A 27,162-nucleotide genomic window follows, 5' to 3' on the forward strand; every position below is an offset into this window, starting at 1 on the left:
GTACTTGCAGTGTATCGGTATACAGTAGATGGGAAAGCCAGAGCCGACCGCTACGCCGCCCACGTGTTATGCTCTTCGTTAATGTCTAAGCCGGAACACATCATTATATCTCATTTTGTATTTCTTAAAAAAAAAATCATTTGCCCAGCCTAACAGTATTGTTGTTATTGTTTTTAACCTGTAAAGCGCTTTGAGGAGCCACCTTTAAAGGCGCCATATACAATAAAGTTCATTATTATTACTATTGTTAATTTGCTGGACAGAGAGGTGAACATTATTACACAGAAGACAAAGATAGCGATTTACGTTGCATTGTGCATTGTGCTGCTGTAATACAGTTTTAAATAATTAAAAGTCTAAACAGTATCAGCTTTTTTTATGGGTTTTAAATAAAGGCGATTTAAACGCAATTTAAGTCAATATAAATGTTTATATTGTAACGCATAGGTGACTATTCATTGTTATTAAAATGACTTAAATTCGATCATGTTGTGATATTTAGAAATATACATTTGTTTGGTGCGAGTGAAGTTTTATTTAATCTCTGAGCCATACTGATTCTTATGGAAGCCAGTTTCCGCCAGGGAGTAAAAAAAAAACACACTATGGTATTCTCTCCGATGCAGTGCAGTTAAAAACATATCTCTGATGCTGTTCCTAAATGAATATCGTTTATGACCATCAGACGCTTTATGCTCCTTTTCTTTTTTCCAGTGGATTGAACAGGGAGAGGCATTTCATGATGTACTTTTCACTGATGAAACAACAGTGGCTCTGGAACAGTTTTCAACCATGTCGTTTTATAAAAAGGGAAGATATGTGAACAAGCAAAACCCAAAACAAACATGTATGCCATACGGCGTACGCATTACTGAAGCTAAAAGTTTAGCCTTTGTCACTAATGTAACCACTAAATAAAGACATATAGAAATCCCTACGTTACAGACTGTATATGGCTGGTATTGGTAGTTTAAAGAAAAAATACACACCAGTATTCCACTTTCACAGAAAAGGTTAAAAGACTATCACTTTTCACAAAGTATATAATCCTAATATGGTCAGAAGGAGCACGTACAAACGTTTCCCAAATAACAACATGTAAGACTTTGATGCTTAAAATGTTTAGGGAGAAATGGAATACTGGTGTGTTTTTTCTTTAAACTACCTAGACCAGCAATATACAGTGCAGTTTACATACAGTAATATGTTTATGTTCCTAAATTAATATCGTTTATGAGCATGTGAAAGGCATGGTGAATCGGAGATTCTCAAGAATTACTTTGTATGATTGGAAACGAATGCGTGATCGGATCAACTAAATGCTGTGGTGTTACTTTTTGTCAATGAAAAAATAAACTCTTTTCGTTTACAAAGATGGTTACAAAGAATGTGGACCAGGGTAATATTTTGAGCTTACAGCTTGTCCAAGGTCATTCATTATTAATACTATTAGTAATATCTTCGGTAAAGACTTTGATGCATAAAATATTCCTGCATAATTAAAATATTTATAATAAAGGTGGTAGGTTGTGTACTTTTGTCCAAAAGAACAATCTTGCTTTTATAAAAGATACCGCCTTTTTAATGTTTAATGATTAACATGCTGTAATACACTGTTTAAATTTAAAAGTCTAAAGAGTATACAACTTAAATTCTTAATTGAATAAAGATTGTCCCTCAGCAGTGATTCGAAACTGACGTTTTCTGGTGACAGCTCAAATGCTGTACAGGAGAGGTTAACCTTTATTAGCTCCACCTGGCGGTTTTACAAGGTGATTCCGGATACTATTAACATAATCTAATTTGCATACGTTATGATGCGGTTTATTGTGACACGCCCACCATGTTATACCGCAGCATACCCCGCTTGTTTTGAATGGCTGCATCTGTATATTCCCTTTTAATCAAATTCTAAAAGTATGCTTGTTGCCTCCGGTATCACGTTAGTTAAAGACTTCGATGCTTAAAATGTTTAGGGAGAAATGGAATACTGGTGTGTATTTTTTCTTTAAAGTACCGAGACCAGCCATATACTGTATGTTTATGTTCCAAAATTAATATCGTTCATGGCCTTCACACGCATTACAGTATGCTCCTATTCTTTTTAGGCTCAGCTACTAAGATTTCCCTTCAGTGGTAAAATTCCATATAAATATTCAATACTAAAACAGGCACAGTAAAGACATTTAAATCTTTCTACGACCGACCAACGCACCACGAGTGCCCCTGTCGGTCAACCAATCACGTACCGCAGTATATTGCGTCATCGCGCGTCACGATCCGCGAGGCCGTAGCCAATTACCTCCGGTACGTGTCAGTGCCGCGCACTTTGAATGGCTGCATCTGTAGTCCACATGAAAGGTAGAAATATTCTCTTGTCTGTCTCTTGTTTGTATATAACTGAATGTCCCTGACAATGTACTATTAGTTTTAATTTAAGAATGGCATTTGTGTTAAAATATGCCAGATAAGTTTATGTAACTGCTCATGCGACACTCAGTTGTAATTAGTCAAAAAATAAACTTGAAGAACAGCTGCAGGTTTGAATCTGAACATGTATCAGATTGCAGCGCCTTTTACTTCCATTGACAAATGATAGAGATTCGAAGAGAGATCCTTCAGACCAGCAAGCAAACCCATGGCTATTTCGGTTTTCTATCTAGGCAACGTCGGTGTCTGCAATAGCATAAATGAAAGCGTTATGCAATTTCTGCGGCTACATTTGTTGCACTTCATGTGCAGTGAGAGTGTTTCTCACACCAAATAAAAAGTCAACAATTAGCGATCAGGCCTTCTCCTCAGTTAATACACTGAAACCCTTTGATGTTAACAGTTCTTTACAGGCGTGCTTTACAAGAACCTATCGTGTCGGTTCTTTCAGCTTTATTAGGTTTTCAAAGGCATAAGTAGAACACCGGTCGTGCGAACACAAAACGTGTCGTTATCTGAAGAATTGATTTCCATGGCACAGGGTCCAAGCGATTTAGCGTTTTTATAGTACCAGAAAAAGGGGAAGCGGCACTTTGCCTTTGCTGCGCAGGCATACGGTGACGTACGGCAGACGCCGTAGTCGGCAGGATTCAAAACTGCGCGGGGAGTCCCCAACAGATTTTTAGTCTATCGCCTTAACCACTCGGCTACGACTACAGCAAGCGCTGCTGCCGCTGCATTGCATTCCTCCTACAATCTAACATGGAGTGCGAGGTGGCTGCGGAAACCTTTTCAAAGTCGCTCTCTGTTCAAAAAAAATGTTTGACAAAATACATGCCGGCAGACAGATACGCCTCCGAGGGTTTAAGGGCAGCTTCACGTTCGAATGATCAAGTCTCCCCGTCCGGATGTCAAAATGCAACTTTGGCAGACAGATAAAACATCAACAAACGAGAAATGTGGACAAGGATTTTACAAGCTGCACCACACTGCACTTTGAAAAGCTTTTACATTAGTGTTAGACGCGGGAATTGCCTTTGATTTACGCGCTTACGAAAGCCCTCAGCTCCTGAAGTTGAATATAATGCCGTTACGTGTCGAAGCAGTATTTTACGTCATCCTACCACTGCAACACGGGGCATATATGGAAATGAGCACACGCTACGAATCGTCTCAATCACTACCTAGAGATGTAAGGCGCATTGAAGGGTGCACCCCCATCGTTAATCGTTGCGCGTTTGTGAAAGGAAAGCTCTTGAGCAGTCTTTGAAACAGTTCGGATGAAACACTTGATTGCTTCCATGTGCATCTGGAATTGATTTCTTATTTTCATTTCACGCCGCCCAAAGCATTTCTAAAACAGCAGATTCGCGTTTGGGAATGCGTCCTGCTGTACAAATAAAACTGGTCTACGGGTCTGAAACCTGCTCCACGGAAAACACTTTTGTTGCGCTTTTGATTGTACTGTATAACGTCTAGAGGAATCACAAACTATTTGAGAGGCCATCATTCCAGGGGGAACTGACAAAGTCTATCTCTAAACACCTAGCGCAGTTTCTCGAGAGACTGTCAAAAATTGCTTTCTCCGTTTGCGTTGCAAGTAAGTGAAAGAGCAGTCTTAACCCAGAGCCACTTGGGAGCAGTGGCACGTAAATACTGTTCAATTCAATTCAATTCAATTCAAGGTGCTTTATTAGCATGACCGATGGGTACAATCAGTGTTGCCAAAGCAAATAAAATAATACAATTAACATAGAACAAAACATAAAATAAAATCTACAGACATATTACAGACATTTACAACAGAGACATGTCATAAAATATTTACATATACTGTAAACATATTGAGCATTATTGGGAGACAGGCTCACTGTTCCTCAGGCTGTGACAGGAGATCACATACTGGGCTGCCAGTTCAACTGAGTTCCCTCCTCCCTCTCCCAGTAGGATTGGGACCCGTTGTGATCTGGCAGGTGTGGGATCTCTGGGACTAGATTTCTGAATTTAGAGAAGGATGTTTCTCTAATCCCAGAGTATCTGTCACAGTGCAGTAGGAAGTGCATCTCTGCCTCTATTTCTCCCCGCTGGCAGTGGGAGCACAGCCCGTCCTCTTTGGGCAGCCAGGTCTGCCTGTGTCGCCCAGTTTCTATTGCCAGGCTGTGGTCACTGAGCCTTTACTTCCTCAGGGTCTGATTCTTTTTGTTGTTTCTTATCTTGGTCAAATATTCGGCTTGTGTGTATTGCCTGTTTAGGGTTCTGTAGCATTGCAGTTTATGTTGTGTTTGTGTGTGTGTGTCCCAGTGTGTGAGATATTGCTGTTTGGTCTGTGATGTGGTTGAGTCTGAGTTGTGGTGCTCTAGCAGTGCTGTCCTGATGCTGGTTAGTGTCAGTGTGGCTTGTGTCAGTGAGCCTCGGGACCAGCTGGCTCAGGGGGCTCTGTTTTGGGCTCAGCTCTTGGCTCAGCAGGGCTTTGTGGTGGTATGAATTTTGGTCACTGTTTTTTAGGTGTAGCCAATACTTTAATAATCTTTTTTGTATGTTTATCAATAGTGGGTACTGGCCTAATTCGGCCCTGCATCCGTTGTTAGGTGTTTTTCTCTGCACATGGAGGATGTTTCTACAGATCTCCATGTGCAGAGTTTCTGTGGGGTGTTTGTCCCATTGAGTGTACTCCTGGACTGTGAGGGGGGCCCACACTTCACTGCCGTATAGGGCAATGGGTTGGATTACACTTTTAAATATTTGGAGCCAGATTCTTGTTGGTGGGTTGATGTTGAAGAGCCTCCTTCTTATTGCGTAGAATGCCCTGAGTGCCTTCTCCCTCAGTGCCTTCACTGCCAGGTCAAAACTCCCAGATGAGCTGATGGTGAGACCGAGATATGTGTAGCTGGATGTATGCTCCAATGTGTTGCTGTTGAGTGTGAATTTGTTCCTGTTTCCCTGAGGTCTGGCTTTCTTCTGGAAAACCATAACTCTGGTCTTGTCCAGATTGACTGTCAGTGCCCAGGTCTGACAGTACTGCTCTAGCAGTGCCTGATTCTGCTGCAGCCTCTGTTCTGTGGGCGACAGCAGGACCAGGTCATCTGCATAGAGAAGGAACATGATTTCTGTGTCATGTAGTGTGAGACCAGGAGCTGCAGACTTTTCCAACATTCCTGCTAATTCGTTGATATAGATATTGAACAGTGTTGGGCTCAGGCTGCAGCCCTGTCTCACCCCACGGCATTGGGTGGAGAATTTGGTCCTTTTGTTTCCAATTTTCACTGCACATTTGCTCTCTGAATACATTAATTTAATAATGTCGTACACATTGCCTCCTATGCCACTTTGGAGTAGTTTATAAAACAATCTTTCATGCCAAATCAAGTCAAATGCTTTTTTGAAATCGACAAAGCAGGCAAAAATTTTTCCTTTGTGTTTTTGGTGGACGTGTTTGTCTATCAGTGTGTGTAGGGTGTAAATGTGATCAGATGTGCGGTGATCTGGTAAGAAGCCAATCTGACTCTTACTCAGGACATTGTGTTCGGTAAGGAAGGCCACTATTCGTGTATTTAGGATACTGCAGAATACCTTCCCCAGGTTACTGTTCACACAGATGCCCCGATAGTTGTTGGGATAGAGTCTATCTCCACTCTTATAGATGGGCGTGATCAGTCCTTGGTCCCAGGCCTCGGGGAAACATCCGGCTGTCATGATAAGATTGAGGAGTTTGAGCAGGGCTTGTTGCAACTTTGGGCTGCTGTGTCTCAGCATCTCATTTATGACTCCATCTTGGCCACAGGCTTTGCGTGGTCTGAGGGCCTGGAGTTTGTCTAGTAGCTCCTGCTCAGTGATAGGGGAGTCTAAGGGGTTTTGGTTGTCTTTGATAGCCAATTCAAAAATTTCGAGTTTTTCATAAATGGTGTTTTAGTCTGATTGATTTGTATTTGGGAGCCTTTGATAGTGATTTTCAAAGTATGTTTGCCAGATTGTTCCATTTTGGATGGCCAATTCTTCTGGTTTTGATTTGTTTAAATTGTTCCACTTCTCCCAGAAACAGTTCTGATTTAGTGTCTCCTCAATTTCTGCAAGTTGTTTGTTTATGTATGTGTTTCTTTTCTTTTTCAGCGTGTGTTTGTAAAGTTTTACCGTATCACAGTAGCTGAGGTTTAGTTTTGTGTTGTGTGTTTGTCTGTGTTTTTGATTTGAGAGTTTTCGTAGTGCATTTCTGATGTTTTTGCACTCCCTATCAAACCACTTTTCTTTTGCTTTTGTTTTTTGGTAGTTTTTTGATTTAGTTGTTTTTAGTTTAGATTTTGATGCCAGTTTGTGAAATAGGTGATTTAGTTTTTGTGTGGCCAAGTTTATGCCTAATTTGTTGGATTGATACGGAGTGTTTAGGAATGTGAATTTCTTCATCGCCCAGTACAGTTTGGTATCTGTCTAGGCTGTTTGTGTCCCATCTGTACGCCTGGTTGAGGTCATACAGCTGGCTGGGCTGTGTCAGTGTGTCTCTGTGCTGGTGTGCTCTCTTCATGTAGAGTGTGATCTGGCTATGGTCGGAGAGGAGTTTGTGGCCTGATAGTGAAGGCACTGATACAGAAGGGGTCCAGGTCGGTGATGGCGTAGTCCACCACACTGCTGCCCAGAGCTGAGCTGAAGGTGAACCTGCCTAGAGAGTCCCCTCTAGTGCTGCCTTTGACGATGTACAGGCACAGCCCTTGACAGCTGGAGCAGCTCGCACCGGTGCTGTTGACCGTGGTGTCATGGCTGCACCTGTGTGAGGTGACTGGTGTGTGGTACAGAGGGGATTGTCCGAATACATGAGTGTTTCCCTGTGTGTTAGTAAAGTCTGCCAGTGTGCCTGTTTGTGCATTGAGGTCACCACAGAGCAGCACGTTTCCCTGGCCCTGGAAATGACCGATCTCCGTGTGGAGACTGGGGAGAATTCCCCCACTGTAGTAAGGGGATTCTGAGGGTGGGATGTAGACAGCACACAGAAAAACCTCATTTTCTGTACATATGGTATTTCTTTTGATTTTAAGCCAAACTTGTGACTCTTCTCTCTTAACTAATTGTATGGAGTGACTGAGCTCCACTCTGTACCACACAATGATCCCCCCAGAGTCTCTGCCCCGGGTGATTTGTTTTTTTTTGACAAAGGGCACCATGATCTCCTTGTAGCCGGGGGGACAGTGGGTAGCCAAGTCTCCCTGACACCATGTCTCCTGTAGGATCATGATGTCTGTCTCCTTTACATTCTTCATAAAGTCAGGATCAGTGTTCTTCAGCCCAAATGCTGACAAGCCCAGACCCTAAATGTTCCATATACTTATCGTTAGAGATCTCATTGTTATCGTTTGAATTATCTTTGCAGTTTGTTTTTGCTTTCTGGAACTGTAACAAATTTGTGTCGGACACTTACATCATCAACAAAAACAGTATTGTCTGTCGCTGTGGGTGGTGGTAGTTTAGCTCATAAGCCGGGTGCAGATGAGGTTCAGGAGCTGCCAGATTTCTCCCAGCTCCAAACCGCTCGGGACTGCTGGTCTGGCCAGGGCTGCGGCGTAGCTGTGCAGGAGGGGCTCGGTCCAGCTCTGCTGTTGTGCTGGGTGGGGGTTTGTGGATTGGCCTGGTTCAGCTGCTGGTCTGGCTGAGGGGCATGGGGTGAGGCGCTGGTTCTGGTCCCGTTCGGTCGTTGGTCTGGGTTGGAGGGCTGTAGGATGGGGCTGGTTCTGTTCTTTGTGGGTTGAGCTGGTCTGGGGTGGGGGTGTGGGTGTTGGGGTGTTCCTCTGGTAGTCCTGCTGTTTCTCTCTGGGGTGCTGTTTGGGTGTCTGCCCAGTGTGGTGTCTTTCAGAGTTTTTGTGAAGAGTCCGATGGTCTGTTTTTTGAGGTGTTTATGGTCATGTAGATGCTGTGATCCAAGGGTGGGGTGATGGGCCAGGTGGACGTTTGGGAGCAGGGCACAGCACTGTGAGATCTCAGCTTTGATTCTCTGGATGGTGTGGTGCTGCTCATCCTGTCTTGACAGCAGGGTGGAGATGACAATTGGGCGCGAGGGAACTCCTGTATGGCCCTCTCTGCCACTCTCCTAATGGACTGGGCCACCTGCTCCCTCCAGGTCCTCAGATCGTTGGTGCCGGTGTGGATGATGATGTGCCGTGGGGCTCCCAGGACAGACCTGGACAGCAGCTGCAGGGCCTTCTCTGTCGTCGGACACCAGAGCTTTGCTGTTTGTAGTCCCGGGAAGAGCCTGTGCTCATCAATGTACTTCCCGTTGGAGTCAATGAGAAGGGCTACTTCCGTGCATCTGCCTCTGGTGTCTGGTGTGCTGCCAGGCGGGGGGCTGCATGGGGGGTGCAGTGTGTGAGGTGGAGGTGTTGGGTGGGGCCGTCTCTGGGACTGGGTGTGTGTGTGGGTCACCCTGAGTGTTTGGCAAGGTGGATGTGCTTTTGGGGAGTGATGTTGTGAGTGGATCTGGGATGCCGGGGGGTGCAGTGGGTGTGGTGTTTGCTACGGTGGGGGTATTGGGTAAGTGGGAGTTGGTGGTGGAGGTTGTAGGGATGTCAGGTTGTGTGGGGGTCGGTGTGTCTTTGCGGGTTGGGGGTGGGTGTTGTGTGTTGTGTGTTCTGGGCCTCAGGGCTGTTCTGTTGCAGTCGGGGCTGCAGTGGGAAGTAGTGAGTTTCCTCAGCTGTTCTTTGAGGGTCTTGCTTGTCCTCTCCGCGAGCTGCACCTCCTCTCTCAGCTCTGCTACTTCCGACTGCAGCTTACTGTTGTCCTGCAGCAACTCTTCCATCTGTGCCCTGAGCTGTTTGTTGGAGGTTTTGCATTCGTTCCTGTGTTTGTTAACCTCGTCTCTTAGCTGTTGTGCTGTCTGCCCCTCTGTGAGTCTCCCCAGCATCAGTTCCTTGGACTCAGTGAAGTCCAGCTCCAGAGCAGAGAGTTTCTCTCTCAGGAGGCGGGCTGTGCTGTGGTCATAGGGGGGTTGGTGTGGGCCGTGTGTGTCTGGGTGGTGTGATTCAGTGTTGCCTAGGGCTACACTCTTGCTGATCTGTTCTGTAGCTGTGGCTGTGTTCATGGGCTCAGAGTCAGGTGGAGCTGAACTCTCCGGTGTGGTAGGCATCAGGCTACTGGGTCTCTCTCCTGTTTCTGGGGGAGGTTTCTCCAGGTCAGCCTGTGATTTCAGGTCCGTGAACTTTTCCTCAAATAGCTCCAGAGCAGCCTCACTGCCCTTTATCATCACTGTACCATTGTGGTAAGTGTTGACGGTCAGGACAGTGTCTTCTAGCTCGCTGTCACCCCCTATGGAGATTTGCCTGCCTTTGCTGATGCCCCTTCTCGTGGTGTTTGTATATGTCTTGCACACAGCTGTGTGCCAGGCATTTGGGTGCTCAGTAAAGAAGAGCAGGTTTTAATGTGTTTTTCTCCTGCCTGGCAGTAGTCAGCGATAAGGGTCTCTGGATTTTCCTTCATCCATGTGTCTTTGTACTGTTTCCTGGTCTTAACGGTTTTCGCGTCCTCAGGGTATTGGAGTACTGTGCTGAGAGGGCAGGGCTGGTCCAGTGGGGCTGTCTTCTGCTCTGTACTCATCTTGCTTCTTTTAAATACAATTGGCCCAGGTGAGGCTAGGGCGTTTTGAATACAATCAGCCCCACTGTTGCTTGGGAACAGGTTCTTCAACTTTGGCCTTTTGAGTTTAATGGGCCCAAGTGGTATTTGGTTTAGTTTAAACTTTAAGGTAACTTTTTCTAAAGACTTTTTTTTTACTTTTATTTAGTAAATCAGTTCAATTTTAGAGGCCTCTTCAAATAAGGAGAAGAAAGATCAGGGCTTACCAGTTGTTTTTCATGCTTATGGCTGAGTTCTTGGCTTCTCTTGATGCTGCTTGTATTTTCCCTTTCCTTCTTGTTTCCTTTGGTGTACTTTTTATTTCTTTCTTGTCTTCTTATTCTATTTCCTTGTTTTAATTGTTCCTTTTTTCTGTTTGCTCCTCTTCATTTCTTGAAGATTTTTCTCTTTGAAGTTTTTCCTCAGGTCCTTTATCTTCAGGTGTAGCTGTGTCTTATAGTTGGTCTTCAGATTTTCAGATGTTTGCTTTGTTGTTTTTTTTTCAATGATAATTTCAATGATTTTTCTTTACTTCTTTGGTTTTCTTTAGTTTTTGTTAGATGTTGCCTTATTCCTAGACTATTTGTTCAGTTACAGAAAACAATAAAATCTCAAAGAAATTAGGAGCTCAACTTCTGAGCTGCCTCTCTCTCTCTCAGTAAATACTGTTACTGTCACTGCTCGATACCGATGTTAGCCTACTATACCATCTTCAGCCACAGCTAGAAAATGTACTGCTCTAGTACCGGAGCAAAAGAAAGCAAGGCCAACTTTGAATGGGCACATGTGTCAAATGCTGAATGTGACAAGGATGGGATTCAAACCCATGCATGCAAAGCCCAATGAATTAGCAGTCCATTGCCTTAACCACTTGGCCACCTCGTCAAGGAAACTGGGCTGTCCGTACATGTGTTGGCGTGCTCCAGATGATCTTTTTTTTTTCCCTTGTACTCGAAGGGTCATTTTTCTGTTCCACATGCGATTTCAACATTTTCTTTGGGAGATATCAAGCCACCAAGCCACTGCTGTGCTTCAGTGGCCGGTGTGGAGTTCAGTGGCCCTGTTGTACACGGAAAGCACATTGAGCTCCTTGGACATGAAAAGTTCCAGATAAAAGCCATTTGTCATCCTTTCTCTTGGTGTCGATGTTGCTTTTGTATGTAAAGGTGGCAACTTGCTCAGCGAGCAGGCGGAGCGCGCACCGAATGCAGATGTCTCAGAGTGGTGTGTCCAAGTAGTTGTAAAAGGACAGCACTCCAGGGGTGCTGTGGCTTAGTTGGTTAAAGTGCCTGCCTAGTAAACAGGAGATCCTGGGTCCGAATCCCAGCGGTGCCTTTTTTTTCTGTCTTCTCGTACAGAACTGGTCATTATGGACAACCTCCTACGGCTAGACTTAATTCAATGCAAGTATTCATTTCCTGTCTTGAACGACTTTTTTTTAAATGGATGCAACTTGCAAAAGATGAAATACAAACCTTGCTAATCTGCGCTCGTGGCTGGCAAAAAAAAGTCAGCAATGTTTTCTCATTAACCTTAACCCTGCGAATGGAGAATAGTTAAATGACCAAGTCTATGCAGCTTAATCGGTCCGCACATCGGGCTCTTAGGGTGGTGAATCACGCTCACCCCAGTCCTTAATCTTTTAAAGAGGATAAAAAATTGAACCTAGCCGCCACATCTCATACATTCTGTTCAGTGATATAAAGGTAACATTTATCCTCGCTCCAGAGAAAATCACACGTTTAGGGCATTTTTTTTTTCACTTTACCATGAGTCGGGCTCGGCTGCACAGAGGCGAGAGCAGAGCAATGAGGTCACGGGGACAGGGTAGTCACACACTGGCGGTTTAAACACGCGGAAGATCACTGAGGGATCTATATGGACCCTCCGTGCGCCATCAGTCCGCACTCTGGACTCTGAATCCTGCCATCTGAGTTTAGATCTTGGCTGAACCTGAGCCGCAGTTCCTTCTTAAAACGTAATCTGGTGAGCGTTTTATAGAATCGTTCTTGTATGGATTCAGAACTAGCAATACATCAGGAACGAACCGGTCTTCTTCCTGTCTAAAGAGTGTGACCTGCTTGGACCCGCAGTCGCTTTTCTCATGTGCACAAACTCTCACTAGTAAGCCAGAACTAACTAGCTGGTCTTCAGAGAGCCTACTACCAGAGCGTCGCAGCAGGAATCTCTCCCACTTCCCTCATGCCAAACCAGCACTGCCTGACACTAGGCCAGAGAATGCTGATTGGACACAGCAACAAGCCTGCCACTGTTTCTTTGTGTCCACGGGAGATCTGAATCCACACAGATTGGATGAGTATTCAATATTCTGAGTTACAGCTCGAGAATTCAATTGTTACCTCAACCCCAGTTGATATCAGTTTAATTCCTATGAGTGATGTACTTGCTTTTGAGTATCTAGTGTAGAAACTGAAATCAAAGCTCATTAACGAAATGGTATAAATGAATGGTATACTCAATGTATGTCCCTCTTGGTTTGTAACTCTTCGTGATCGAATATATACCTTTTGTATTCTGCTAACCCTCACTATAAGATCTGTTATGTTTATATACACATTTTATGCCTTAATAAATGTATTGTTGTGTAATAGTATCCGTGTGTGTGTGTGTTATCCCGCAAGGTTGGTTTTCTAATAGCCATCAAAGAATCATTTTGTGACTTACTGCTACAATTAATAATTGTCCCTGTAATGCACAAAACCCCTACATTTATTGGTGCCTCATGAGAGGATGCCTACAAACTCAAACTCAGTGACTGACTACAGAAAGTGATAAATAGCACTAAAGTATCTGCCAACGTGCACTAGAACAGTCCAGAATGCTGGTTCTGCTGGCGATCCTCTCCTGGGTCCCTGCTCTGGACATCCCTTCCCCCGCCTCTCTGGGCAGACCAGACACCCGCATTGCAGCTCTTCACCACTACCGTATTTTTTTATTTATTTTACCTTATACGGCATCCAAAGTTTCATCTAAATGCTCAGAATACCCCATTTCTGGTACCAAAATTTGTAGCCTGGCAAAGAACACACCGTACTACAATGAATTTAAATGGGGATTTTTTAATTCTGGATCTGCATGAAATCATAAAAATGAGGGGTTGTATTATTTTCTGTTACAGAACTTAGGTTGGATGCAGTATAACCTTTAACTCAAAAGCTTCACATAGATATACCTGGAGATATACACACACCAGGATGCACAAAGAGCGACTATAGCTCTTTGTTATTATATATACTATAATAACAAAGACAAAGCAAAAAATATGGTAGTGGCAATTTCCTCTTTGATCTCGCCTAATCCAAGATGCACAGAACATCAGTCTTATTTGAACATGCTCTTTGCATTCACATCATGTGTAGCCACAGACCACGCTCAACTGTACGATGTCCACTCCCACAATTACTGGCGTGCTGATGTCACTCATACGTGCATGTCTTAAAGAGACAGCTACCAATTTCAGTGTCAGATTTCAAATATCCCCTCCATAACCACCTGGTTACACAGTCATCGCTCAGAATCCCCAGTAAGATTCTCCCCAATTCAGTTTTGCAGTGCTTTAGCTCTTTCAAAGGGTTGGGCTTTGCTAGTCGCATTCCTAGGTTCATCACAGCATTTGAAAATATTCACCAATGTGTTGGCTGGGAATCAAACCTGGGTCAACTGCTTGGAAGGCAGCTTTGCTCACCACTATACCACCAACGTACACAACCAGAAGCCATGGAGCACACCATCAGAGAATGCTCACGATATCGGAAGCTGTCTCTGGGACGTGCTGATTCCACATATTGTGAATAAATCATGATATTGTTAGTAACTGTAGCTAGACGTTCAAATGAGTTTCATGGCCAGATGGACTGTTTCCTCGAGTGGTATAGTATTGCAGTGAGACAGCACGATGCCTGCAAGACTATGTCACGCTAAACGCCACAGATTATGATTGTCCATTTGTGTCAGTCGTCCTGCAGCTACAGGAAGAGAGACACAAACATGCTGCAATGCTTTCAGGACATTAGGATTTGTTTGTGCAACATCCGAGAAGAGTACTTGTGGCTTCAATGTGAACTGTACGTGCCTGCCCCCTTTCATCTGTAGTGCATGAATTCCTCCCGGCATGCACCGGGGTAAAGTTTGATAACGATTTTGGCATGCCAGTAGCGTTTTCACGAAACCTCCTAGGGTTACGAGAACACTTGCTTTGTGTATAAAGTACATTGTGACTGTTTTCACAGCCTTCACTTTGTCGTTTTTATGACATTTTTTTTGACAACTCACTAATATTCTCTTGTCCATATCAACACAATGGAAACACAGAACGCCTTCAAACCAGATGCATTTTAAAGAAGACCCCCTTATTTCAGTATATTACCTGTAGTGCTATAGTCAAAAAATCATTAAAAAATAAAGAAAAGTTCACAACACAAAACAAAGCTGGGAAAGGTCAGAGGACCGGCCTAGTATGTGAAACACTTAGCTGCAGCATTGTGGGTGTTGTGCTTAAAAAGAAATTGAGTCATGAAGAAGACCCCACTATCCCAGTGTATTGCATGTCTCATGGTGCCAATATAAAACAAAAAGGTTTCACAAGCCAAAGCAAGGCTTGGAAAGGTCAGAGGACCTGCTTAGTGTGTAAAACACTTACTTGCAGCATTGTGGGTGCTGTGGTTTGAATGCTATTGTCTTCTGAACAGCATTCCCCTATCCCAGTGCATAGTGCCACATTAAATAAAAGCACGAGAAAAAGAGATTCAGAACGCAAAGCTGTGTCAGCCTCCTGTGTAAAAAATCGGTTGGTACATCATGGGAGCTGTTTTTAATATGCTGCTGAGTAAAGAATATTCTTAATTTTCCTGCTGTCAGCAGTATTGTGTATATAGTTGACCCTTACCTGAATGAAAACAGGATACAAACAAAGGGTTTCAGAAATCAAACAAAGCTTTGGTCCCATGCTTACAGTCTGGGGAATTGGAGACTGCACTGTTCTGCTTCCTATGGTGATATACAGGTTTTTCGCACAAAACCGTATTGAGCAGTCTTTCTCACATTGTGAACGTGTGTATAGAGTGGTCCACCAGGTTACAGTTAGTGCGTAATTATGCATCATTGAAAAACCGGAGGTTTAAAAAAAGATAATTGGCTCACTGATAGTTTGATGTAGAGAGTGTGAAAATTTTCATAAGTCATAGTCTTTAAAATGCATTTGGTTTGAAGGCGTTCTGTGTTTCCATTGCGAAGATATGGAGAAAAGAATTTTCGTGCGTGCTCAAAAAAATAGCTTAAAAATGACAAACAGATGGAGCCATTCAAAGTGCGCGGCACAGACACGTACAGCGGGTAATTGCCTACGTCCTTGCAAATTGTGACACACGATGACGCGCAATACTGTGGTACGTGATTGGTAGACCGAAAGGGGCACTCGTGGTGCATTGGTCGGTCGTAGAAAGAACAGTTATTTATGGGGGTGGGTGGGTCTTTCACAGAGGCTCAGGACAAATCCCCCGCCTGAAAGTCTACTGTGTGCGTTCAGACAGTCACAGGTCAAGAGCCAGGCAGGAGGACAATGGACAGAAGAGCCAACGAACTAAAAATAAAAGAACGAATATGAAAAAGCCACCATCTTTTTCTTTTTGACATTTTCCGACTTTCATGCAAGTCAGGACAAAGTTGCTCGTAGCTACTTGTGGATTCAAATACTCTATCGAGTGCTTTGATGAGTTTTTGCAATTTGATTGTCGTCCTGTCGTCCTGTTTCTGTTTTTTTTTCAATCTAGTGATGGAAAGCATGAGGGAAATGATGGAGCAATCAATAACCGCTCCGGAAAAATGGCCGAAAGAAATGGCCCGTCACTTAGGACATTTGTGAAGCAGAGGAGTGACATCACCACAAAGGCGACATATTCTGCTGATCGTTTTGGTGAATAATGATTGAGGCGCGTTAAGAGAAAGGTAGCTGCGTCAGCATGCGTAGGCTGCAAAGGATCAAGCAAAGGTTTACTCCATGCTGAAAAGAGAAGAAAAGAAGCACCACGTTTCGGCTGTGGAGCCTTCTGCGCCATCTTCTTTAGCGGTGATGATGTTTACATTTGAAAAACTGAGACACGCGTCCCTGGGTGGGCTTGAACCACCAACCTTCCGGTTAACAGCCGAACTCGCAACCCATTGCGCCACAGAGACTGATGGCCTTTTGTGCTTCCTACATTTGCAGGTTTATGGTCAAGGAAAACAATCACTTGCGCTTCTTGCAGCCGGCGATATTTTTCCATTGACAACCAAGAAATGGATTTCATCTTTCACAAGCTGTATGGATTTCTTCAAAAACAAGTTCTTCCAGAAAGGAAATTAATTCTTGTATTAAACTGAACCAAGCTGTGCATGTTTATCTGAAATGATACATTCGGCACAACAAGACACAGAGAGAGGCACCGCTGGTATCCAGACCCAGGATCGCCTGCTTTCCAGGTAGGCACTTTAAGCCACTAGGAAACAGCGCCAGCGGAGCACCGCGCTTTTACAGACACTTGGACACATCTGCGTTCGGTGTGCACTTAACCTGCTCTCTGAGCCCCTTGCCTCCGTCCCATTTAATAGCAGAACTGACGCCAAGAGAAATGATGAGAAATGGCATTTATCTGGCACTTTTCATGTCCAAGGAGCTCAATGCCCTTGACACCTCCCCAAGGCGACAGAGCTGGGCATTCTTTGGCGACACCGTTTTTTCTTTTGTTTTATTTCTATACTTATTGATAGAAAAAAAACGATATGTCATGTACTGTAAGGGAAATGTCTCTTTTCATGGGGAAAGCTAGCACCAGCAAATGTTGTGTTTAGAAGTGATTGAACATGACACGTGACCTAATTTACCGCAGCAAAAGCTCACCCAGCAAGCCCTGCTTTACTTCTACAGGAGAGAAGTAGAGTCTGCAAGATGTTCAGCTGGGGAGCTACGTTAACATGCCTCGGCTGCAAAGGAACAAGTAATAGGTTTATTACATGCTGAAAAGAGAAGAAAGGAAACACAACGTTTCGGCCGTGAGGTCTTCTCACACCTGAAGAAGCCTCACACCTGTAAAAGGCTCCATGGTTTTCTTTCTTCTCTTTTCAACATGGAATACACCTATTGTCTGCAAGATGTGACAATTTCACGGTGTTTTGGAAGTAAACGTTTTTTCTTTGAATTCAAAATCAATCTGAATTTCAGCACGACACATCAACACTTTTTCTGTTTTAAGGAGATGATATTTTAAACCTGTTAAAAATAGTAGGAAACACAAGTTTCTTGCTTTGAAAATTTAGATGGGGAAGTGTACTACTAGTAGCAGTGTAGAGCTCTCTGTGGTGGAGTGCAAGTGCGTGTCACGTGGGCCAGTGGCGTAATGGATAACGCGTCTGACTTCGGATCAGAAGATTGTAGGTTCGAGTCCTGCCTGGCTCGTGAGGCTTTTAAACCTCTCAGGTTCCTCGATAACAGGTTGCCTTCATGTAAATGAACTAGAGAAAAACATTTGCCACAACCAGTAAATTAGCACGCAAGTGCGGGCTAGTTAACACAGTACTGTATGGAGATCATCTCCAGCTCCGAGCTCAATTGCAATGAAAAAACATGCAGAACAGAACTGGAGAGCAGCTGAGTTTGTGCTCAGTAGGGTGGGGAGGACTCAGCATTGCTATTGTTCTAATTAGCATGAACTGCAGGGGATCTGAATCAGAACATGTCAGTTAGTTTGATCATTGCGTCAATATGTAGGCCACGTTAATATAGAATTATTACTTTGTCTGTCTCTTCTTTGTATATAGCTGAATGTCCCTGACAATTTCATGTTAGTTTTTAAGAACGACATTGGTGCTAATATATACATATATAGCATATAAGGAACGCGTAAAAGTTTAGTCCATGCTGAAAAGATAAGAAAACCGCCACAACGTTTCATCTTGGAATAACTCTTTACTTGTTGTTTTGCAGCCTACCCATTCTGACCTAACTCATCCCTTGAAATTCCCTAACAGATAAGGGTACGTAACTGCTCATGCGATGCTCAGTTGCAATTTGTCACAAAACAAACAAGAACAGCAGCTGAGGGTTTGAGTTTGAACATGCACTGTATTAAAGCAGCTTTTATTTCCATTGATAAATGCTAGATATTCCTACAGAGATTCTTCAGGTGAGTAAGTGATTCCTGTTTCTGTTTCATATATATACAGTATATATATATGTGTTACATGTGTCTCTGCAATAGTATAAATGTGTTATACACTATCAGGGGCTGCTTTTTTGTGCACCTCATCTACAACAAGGGTTTTTTTTTTCATTTATGTTTGTGGACCTTCACCATTTGAGGTAGTGAGTTAGATAAGAAAGTTACAGGTATGGTGAGCAATGACTGACAAAGGCGCGTACTGCATATTCCTTACAGAAGAGTAAGCAATTTGTTCTAAAAAACACCAGCTAAAGTCCAACAGCGTTAGCAATCTTATTACTTAAACACAATTAACATCAATAAACTGTAAGGTGCTGGTACATGGGAGTGGATTTGATCTTCTATTAAACAAAAATACAATTACAGCTCTAAAAAGGTCAACCTAGACTTCTGTAACAGATCTGTTCAGGTCATCGCTGTTCCTCTGACCTTGTGAGTGTTTGGAATTTTAAAACTGTATTTTGCTTGCCTTTCATGTGGTCTGTGTAAAAGTCACTGTGGCGTATGCGGTCCTACACAGCCTTGCTATAGACGTGACGAGCCTCCGCTATGTTGCAATGGAGAACGGGTTCAGTACGGAGCTGCTGGAAAGCTGGTTGCAGAAAAAGCATCATTATCTGCGTCCAGCCGCAAAGCGTCACTCGTGGGTGCTGAAGAATCGATTTCCAAGGCAGCGGGTCCAGGCGATTTAGAGTGTTAAAGGCCCCAGCGAAAACAAAACGGCGCTGGTCCTTTTTCACACACGCACGCGACCAAATGCAAAGAACGCCGTAGTCGGCAGGATTTGAACCTGCGCGGGGAGACCCCAACGGATTTCAAGTCCGTCACCTTAACCACTCGGCCACGACTACAGCAAGCGCTGCGCCCGCTGCCTTCTTGCTACAGTCGAACAGGGAGTGCGAGGCGGCGGCGGCAACTTTTTTCAAGTTCGCTCTCCGTTTAAGAAACCTTTTACGCCAAAAGTGCAAGCAGACACACACACCTCAGAGTACTTAAGGGTGGCTTCAAGTTGGAATGATAAAGTCTCCCCGTTCGGACATGAAAATAGAACTTTCTTAGACAGAAAGAAATCAACAACGGAGAAATGTGGACGACGATTTCAGTCACTGCACTTTGAATAGCATTTTTACTCGAGTTACAGGAGATGCACGAATGGCCCTTGACCTACGCTCTTACGAATGCCTTGAACATTCAAACAAAACAGCCCTCAAGTCCTGCGGTTTAATATAATGCTGTTACGTGTCGAGGCAGTATTTGACTCCGTCCTACCGTTGAGACACGGGCCCTTTATGGAAACGAACACACGCTACGGATCGTCTCTAATCAGTCCCTACAGTTGGAAGGCTCCTTGAAGCGTGCACCCCCATCATTCATCTTTGCGCATCTGTGAAAGGTATACTCTTGAGCAATGTTTGAGCCAGCTCTAAGGCAACTAGTGCTATTGGACAGACACCTCTGGAAGATCCTAAGAGTCTCTTAACACCACTTCCAGCAGCAAGCTTAATTGTTCGCTGGAGGTCTCCCACCCAGGTACTGACCAGGCAAACAATCACCAGTACATTGAATGTGGAAGTTAATCCTGAAATCCAATTACATATCTCAAGGTAAGACAAATCCATAAGAGCATGTCTTAGTATTACTTCGTTTACATTAGTATGGCACTGAGTTGGAGCTCCTCTTTAAGCTGTGGTTTAGTTTTGCATTCATGTGTTTCTGGAGCAGTTATTTATGGGGGTGGGTGGGTCTTTCACAGAGGCTCAGGACAAATCCCCCGCCTGAAAGTCTACTGTGTGCGTTCAGACAGTCACAGGTCAAGAGCCAGGCAGGAGGACAATGGACAGAAGAGCCAACGAACTAAAAATAAAAGAACGAATATGAAAAAGCCACCATCTTTTTCTTTTTGACATTTTCCGACTTTCATGCAAGCCAGGACAAAGTTGCTCGTAGCTACTTGTGGATTCAAATACTCTATCGAGTGCTTTGATGAGTTTTTGCAATTTGATTGTCGTCCTGTCGTCCTGTTTCTGTTTTTTTTTTTCAATCTAGTGATGGAAAGCATGAGGGAAATGATGGAGCAATCAATAACCGCTCCGGAAAAATGGCCGAAAGAAATGGCCCGTCACTAAGGACATTTGTGAAGCAGAGGAGTGACATCACCACAAAGGCGACATATTCTGCTGATCGTTTTGGTGAATAATGATTGAGGCGCGTTAAGAGAAAGGTAGCTGCGTCAGCATGCGTAGGCTGCAAAGGATCAAGCAAAGGTTTACTCCATGCTGAAAAGAGAAGAAAAGAAGCACCACGTTTCGGCTGTGGAGCCTTCTGCGCCATCTTCTTTAGCGGTGATGATGTTTACATTGGAAAAACTGAGACATGCGTCCCCGGGTGGGCTTGAACCACCAACCTTTTGGTTAACAGCCGAACGCGCTAACCGATTGCGCCACAGAGACTGATGGCCTTTTGTGCCCCCTACATTTGCAGGTTTATGGTCAAGGAAAACAATCACTTGCGCTTCTTGCAGCCGGCGATATTTTTCCACTGACAACCAAGAAATGGATTTCATCTTTCACAAGCTGTATGGATTTCTTCAAAAACAAGTTCTTCCAGAAAGGAAATTAATTCTTGTATTAAACTGAACCAAGCTGTGCATGTTTGTCTGAAATGATACATTCGGCACAACAAGACACAGAGAGAGGCACCGCTGGTATCCAGACCCAGGATCGCCTGCTTTCCAGGCAGGCACTTTAAGCCACTAAGAAACAGCGCCAGCGGAGCACCGCGCTTTTACAGACACTTGGACACATCTGCGTTCGGTGTGCACTTAACCTGCTCTCTGAGCCCCTTGCCTCCGTCCCATTTAATAGCAGAACTGACGCCAAGAGAAATGATGAGAAATGGCATTTATCTGGCACTTTTCATGTCCAAGGAGCTCAATGCCCTTGACACCTCCCCAAGGCGACAGAGCTGGGCATTCTTTGGCGACACCGTTTTTTCTTTTGTTTTATTTCTATACTTATTGATAGAAAAAAAACGATATGTCATGTACTGTAAGGGAAATGTCTCTTTTCATGGGGAAAGCTAGCACCAGCAAATGTTGTGTTTAGAAGTGATTGAACATGACACGTGACCTAATTTACCGGAGCAAAAGCTCACCCAGCAAGCCCTGCTTTACTTCTACAGGAGAGAAGTAGAGTCTGCAAGATGTTCAGCTGTGGAGCTACGTTAACATGCCTCGGCTGCAAAGGAACAAGTAATAGGTTTATTGCATGCTGAAAAGAGAAGAAAGGAAACACAACGTTTCGGCCGTGAGGTCTTCTCACACCTGAAGAAGCCTCACACCTGTAAAAGGCTCCATGGTTTTCTTTCTTCTCTTTTCAACATGGAATACACCTATTGTCTGCAAGATGTGACAATTTCACGGTGTTTTGGAAGTAAACGTTTTTTCTTTGAATTCAAAATCAATCTGAATTTCAGCACGACACATCAACACTTTTTCTGTTTTAAGGAGATGATATTTTAAACCTGTTAAAAATAGTAGGAAACACAAGTTTCTTGCTTTGAAAATTTAGATGGGGAAGTGTACTACTAGTAGCAGTGTAGAGCTCTCTGTGGTGGAGTGCAAGTGCGTGTCACGTGGGCCAGTGGCGTAATGGATAACGCGTCTGACTTCGGATCAGAAGATTGTAGGTTCGAGTCCTGCCTGGCTCGTGAGGCTTTTAAACCTCTCAGGTTCCTCGATAACAGGTTGCCTTCATGTAAATGAACTAGAGAAAAACATTTGCCACAACCAGTAAATTAGCACGCAAGTGCGGGCTAGTTAACACAGTACTGTATGGAGATCATCTCCAGCTCCGAGCTCAATTGCAATGAAAAAACATGCAGAACAGAACTGGAGAGCAGCTGAGTTTGTGCTCAGTAGGGTGGGGAGGACTCAGCATTGCTATTGTTCTAATTAGCATGAACTGCAGGGGATCTGAATCAGAACATGTCAGTTAGTTTGATCATTGCGTCAATATGTAGGCCACGTTAATATAGAATTATTACTTTGTCTGTCTCTTCTTTGTATATAGCTGAATGTCCCTGACAATTTCATGTTAGTTTTTAAGAACGACATTGGTGCTAATATATACATATATAGCATATAAGGAACGCGTAAAAGTTTAGTCCATGCTGAAAAGATAAGAAAACCGCCACAACGTTTCATCTTGGAATAACTCTTTACTTGTTGTTTTGCAGCCTACCCATTCTGACCTAACTCATCCCTTGAAATTCCCTAACAGATAAGGGTACGTAACTGCTCATGCGATGCTCAGTTGCAATTTGTCACAAAACAAACAAGAACAGCAGCTGAGGGTTTGAGTTTGAACATGCACTGTATTAAAGCAGCTTTTATTTCCATTGATAAATGCTAGATATTCCTACAGAGATTCTTCAGGTGAGTAAGTGATTCCTGTTTCTGTTTCATATATATACAGTATATATATATGTGTTACATGTGTCTCTGCAATAGTATAAATGTGTTATACACTATCAGGGGCTGCTTTTTTGTGCACCTCATCTACAACAAGGGTTTTTTTTTTCATTTATGTTTGTGGACCTTCACCATTTGAGGTAGTGAGTTAGATAAGAAAGTTACAGGTATGGTGAGCAATGACTGACAAAGGCGCGTACTGCATATTCCTTACAGAAGAGTAAGCAATTTGTTCTAAAAAACACCAGCTAAAGTCCAACAGCGTTAGCAATCTTATTACTTAAACACAATTAACATCAATAAACTGTAAGGTGCTGGTACATGGGAGTGGATTTGATCTTCTATTAAACAAAAATACAATTACAGCTCTAAAAAGGTCAACCTAGACTTCTGTAACAGATCTGTTCAGGTCATCGCTGTTCCTCTGACCTTGTGAGTGTTTGGAATTTTAAAACTGTATTTTGCTTGCCTTTCATGTGGTCTGTGTAAAAGTCACTGTGGCGTATGCGGTCCTACACAGCCTTGCTATAGACGTGACGAGCCTCCGCTATGTTGCAATGGAGAACGGGTTCAGTACGGAGCTGCTGGAAAGCTGGTTGCAGAAAAAGCATCATTATCTGCGTCCAGCCGCAAAGCGTCACTCGTGGGTGCTGAAGAATCGATTTCCAAGGCAGCGGGTCCAGGCGATTTAGAGTGTTAAAGGCCCCAGCGAAAACAAAACGGCGCTGGTCCTTTTTCACACACGCACGCGACCAAATGCAAAGAACGCCGTAGTCGGCAGGATTTGAACCTGCGCGGGGAGACCCCAACGGATTTCAAGTCCGTCACCTTAACCACTCGGCCACGACTACAGCAAGCGCTGTGCCCGCTGCCTTCTTGCTACAGTCGAACAGGGAGTGCGAGGCGGCGGCGGCAACTTTTTTCAAGTTCGCTCTCCGTTTAAGAAACCTTTTACGCCAAAAGTGCAAGCAGACACACACACCTCAGAGTACTTAAGGGTGGCTTCAAGTTGGAATGATAAAGTCTCCCCGTTCGGACATGAAAATAGAACTTTCTTAGACAGAAAGAAATCAACAACGGAGAAATGTGGACGACGATTTCAGTCACTGCACTTTGAATAGCATTTTTACTCGAGTTACAGGAGATGCACGAATGGCCCTTGACCTACGCTCTTACGAATGCCTTGAACATTCAAACAAAACAGCCCTCAAGTCCTGCGGTTTAATATAATGCTGTTACGTGTCGAGGCAGTATTTGACTCCGTCCTACCGTTGAGACACGGGCCCTTTATGGAAACGAACACACGCTACGGATCGTCTCTAATCAGTCCCTACAGTTGGAAGGCTCCTTGAAGCGTGCACCCCCATCATTCATCTTTGCGCATCTGTGAAAGGTATACTCTTGAGCAATGTTTGAGCCAGCTCTAAGGCAACTAGTGCTATTGGACAGACACCTCTGGAAGATCCTAAGAGTCTCTTAACACCACTTCCAGCAGCAAGCTTAATTGTTCGCTGGAGGTCTCCCACCCAGGTACTGACCAGGCAAACAATCACCAGTACATTGAATGTGGAAGTTAATCCTGAAATCCAATTACATATCTCAAGGTAAGACAAATCCATAAGAGCATGTCTTAGTATTACTTCGTTTACATTAGTATGGCACTGAGTTGGAGCTCCTCTTTAAGCTGTGGTTTAGTTTTGCATTCATGTGTTTCTGGAGCAGTTATTTATGGGGGTGGGTGGGTCTTTCACAGAGGCTCAGGACAAATCCCCCGCCTGAAAGTCTACTGTGTGCGTTCAGACAGTCACAGGTCAAGAGCCAGGCAGGAGGACAATGGACAGAAGAGCCAACGAACTAAAAATAAAAGAACGAATATGAAAAAGCCACCATCTTTTTCTTTTTGACATTTTCCGACTTTCATGCAAGCCAGGACAAAGTTGCTCGTAGCTACTTGTGGATTCAAATACTCTATCGAGTGCTTTGATGAGTTTTTGCAATTTGATTGTCGTCCTGTCGTCCTGTTTCTGTTTTTTTTTTTCAATCTAGTGATGGAAAGCATGAGGGAAATGATGGAGCAATCAATAACCGCTCCGGAAAAATGGCCGAAAGAAATGGCCCGTCACTAAGGACATTTGTGAAGCAGAGGAGTGACATCACCACAAAGGCGACATATTCTGCTGATCGTTTTGGTGAATAATGATTGAGGCGCGTTAAGAGAAAGGTAGCTGCGTCAGCATGCGTAGGCTGCAAAGGATCAAGCAAAGGTTTACTCCATGCTGAAAAGAGAAGAAAAGAAGCACCACGTTTCGGCTGTGGAGCCTTCTGCGCCATCTTCTTTAGCGGTGATGATGTTTACATTGGAAAAACTGAGACATGCGTCCCCGGGTGGGCTTGAACCACCAACCTTTTGGTTAACAGCCGAACGCGCTAACCGATTGCGCCACAGAGACTGATGGCCTTTTGTGCCCCCTACATTTGCAGGTTTATGGTCAAGGAAAACAATCACTTGCGCTTCTTGCAGCCGGCGATATTTTTCCACTGACAACCAAGAAATGGATTTCATCTTTCACAAGCTGTATGGATTTCTTCAAAAACAAGTTCTTCCAGAAAGGAAATTAATTCTTGTATTAAACTGAACCAAGCTGTGCATGTTTGTCTGAAATGATACATTCGGCACAACAAGACACAGAGAGAGGCACCGCTGGTATCCAGACCCAGGATCGCCTGCTTTCCAGGCAGGCACTTTAAGCCACTAAGAAACAGCGCCAGCGGAGCACCGCGCTTTTACAGACACTTGGACACATCTGCGTTCGGTGTGCACTTAACCTGCTCTCTGAGCCCCTTGCCTCCGTCCCATTTAATAGCAGAACTGACGCCAAGAGAAATGATGAGAAATGGCATTTATCTGGCACTTTTCATGTCCAAGGAGCTCAATGCCCTTGACACCTCCCCAAGGCGACAGAGCTGGGCATTCTTTGGCGACACCGTTTTTTCTTTTGTTTTATTTCTATACTTATTGATAGAAAAAAAACGATATGTCATGTACTGTAAGGGAAATGTCTCTTTTCATGGGGAAAGCTAGCACCAGCAAATGTTGTGTTTAGAAGTGATTGAACATGACACGTGACCTAATTTACCGGAGCAAAAGCTCACCCAGCAAGCCCTGCTTTACTTCTACAGGAGAGAAGTAGAGTCTGCAAGATGTTCAGCTGTGGAGCTACGTTAACATGCCTCGGCTGCAAAGGAACAAGTAATAGGTTTATTGCATGCTGAAAAGAGAAGAAAGGAAACACAACGTTTCGGCCGTGAGGTCTTCTCACACCTGAAGAAGCCTCACACCTGTAAAAGGCTCCATGGTTTTCTTTCTTCTCTTTTCAACATGGAATACACCTATTGTCTGCAAGATGTGACAATTTCACGGTGTTTTGGAAGTAAACGTTTTTTCTTTGAATTCAAAATCAATCTGAATTTCAGCACGACACATCAACACTTTTTCTGTTTTAAGGAGATGATATTTTAAACCTGTTAAAAATAGTAGGAAACACAAGTTTCTTGCTTTGAAAATTTAGATGGGGAAGTGTACTACTAGTAGCAGTGTAGAGCTCTCTGTGGTGGAGTGCAAGTGCGTGTCACGTGGGCCAGTGGCGTAATGGATAACGCGTCTGACTTCGGATCAGAAGATTGTAGGTTCGAGTCCTGCCTGGCTCGTGAGGCTTTTAAACCTCTCAGGTTCCTCGATAACAGGTTGCCTTCATGTAAATGAACTAGAGAAAAACATTTGCCACAACCAGTAAATTAGCACGCAAGTGCGGGCTAGTTAACACAGTACTGTATGGAGATCATCTCCAGCTCCGAGCTCAATTGCAATGAAAAAACATGCAGAACAGAACTGGAGAGCAGCTGAGTTTGTGCTCAGTAGGGTGGGGAGGACTCAGCATTGCTATTGTTCTAATTAGCATGAACTGCAGGGGATCTGAATCAGAACATGTCAGTTAGTTTGATCATTGCGTCAATATGTAGGCCACGTTAATATAGAATTATTACTTTGTCTGTCTCTTCTTTGTATATAGCTGAATGTCCCTGACAATTTCATGTTAGTTTTTAAGAACGACATTGGTGCTAATATATACATATATAGCATATAAGGAACGCGTAAAAGTTTAGTCCATGCTGAAAAGATAAGAAAACCGCCACAACGTTTCATCTTGGAATAACTCTTTACTTGTTGTTTTGCAGCCTACCCATTCTGACCTAACTCATCCCTTGAAATTCCCTAACAGATAAGGGTACGTAACTGCTCATGCGATGCTCAGTTGCAATTTGTCACAAAACAAACAAGAACAGCAGCTGAGGGTTTGAGTTTGAACATGCACTGTATTAAAGCAGCTTTTATTTCCATTGATAAATGCTAGATATTCCTACAGAGATTCTTCAGGTGAGTAAGTGATTCCTGTTTCTGTT

At 43.7% G+C, this 27,162-nt stretch overlaps 8 non-coding genes across 8 annotated transcripts; 3 read left to right on the forward strand and 5 right to left on the reverse strand.

Moving 5' to 3' along the window:
* Positions 1-3,065: 3,065 nt before the first annotated feature.
* Positions 3,066-3,147, reverse strand: trnaf-aaa (transfer RNA phenylalanine (anticodon AAA)). Its single transcript has one exon. It is a non-coding gene; the product is annotated as a tRNA-Phe (tRNA).
* Positions 3,148-17,394: 14,247 nt separating this feature from the next.
* On the forward strand, positions 17,395-17,467 carry trnar-ucg (transfer RNA arginine (anticodon UCG)). The gene has a single exon. It is a non-coding gene; the product is annotated as a tRNA-Arg (tRNA).
* Positions 17,468-18,999: 1,532 nt separating this feature from the next.
* On the reverse strand, positions 19,000-19,081 carry trnas-uga (transfer RNA serine (anticodon UGA)). The gene has a single exon. It is a non-coding gene; the product is annotated as a tRNA-Ser (tRNA).
* A 1,525-nt stretch (positions 19,082-20,606) lies between these two features.
* On the reverse strand, positions 20,607-20,680 carry trnan-guu (transfer RNA asparagine (anticodon GUU)). Its single transcript has one exon. It is a non-coding gene; the product is annotated as a tRNA-Asn (tRNA).
* Positions 20,681-21,865: 1,185 nt separating this feature from the next.
* On the forward strand, positions 21,866-21,938 carry trnar-ucg (transfer RNA arginine (anticodon UCG)). The gene has a single exon. It is a non-coding gene; the product is annotated as a tRNA-Arg (tRNA).
* Positions 21,939-23,470: 1,532 nt separating this feature from the next.
* trnas-uga (transfer RNA serine (anticodon UGA)) lies at positions 23,471-23,552 on the reverse strand. Its single transcript has one exon. It is a non-coding gene; the product is annotated as a tRNA-Ser (tRNA).
* A 1,525-nt stretch (positions 23,553-25,077) lies between these two features.
* trnan-guu (transfer RNA asparagine (anticodon GUU)) lies at positions 25,078-25,151 on the reverse strand. Its single transcript has one exon. It is a non-coding gene; the product is annotated as a tRNA-Asn (tRNA).
* Positions 25,152-26,336: 1,185 nt separating this feature from the next.
* trnar-ucg (transfer RNA arginine (anticodon UCG)) lies at positions 26,337-26,409 on the forward strand. Its single transcript has one exon. It is a non-coding gene; the product is annotated as a tRNA-Arg (tRNA).
* The last annotated feature ends 753 nt before the right edge of the window (positions 26,410-27,162 follow it).

The sequence above is a fragment of the Atractosteus spatula genome, unplaced genomic scaffold (assembly GCF_055471065.1).
Source record: "Atractosteus spatula isolate fAtrSpa1 unplaced genomic scaffold, fAtrSpa1.hap1 Scaffold_9, whole genome shotgun sequence".
Taxonomy (NCBI): domain Eukaryota; kingdom Metazoa; phylum Chordata; class Actinopteri; order Semionotiformes; family Lepisosteidae; genus Atractosteus; species Atractosteus spatula.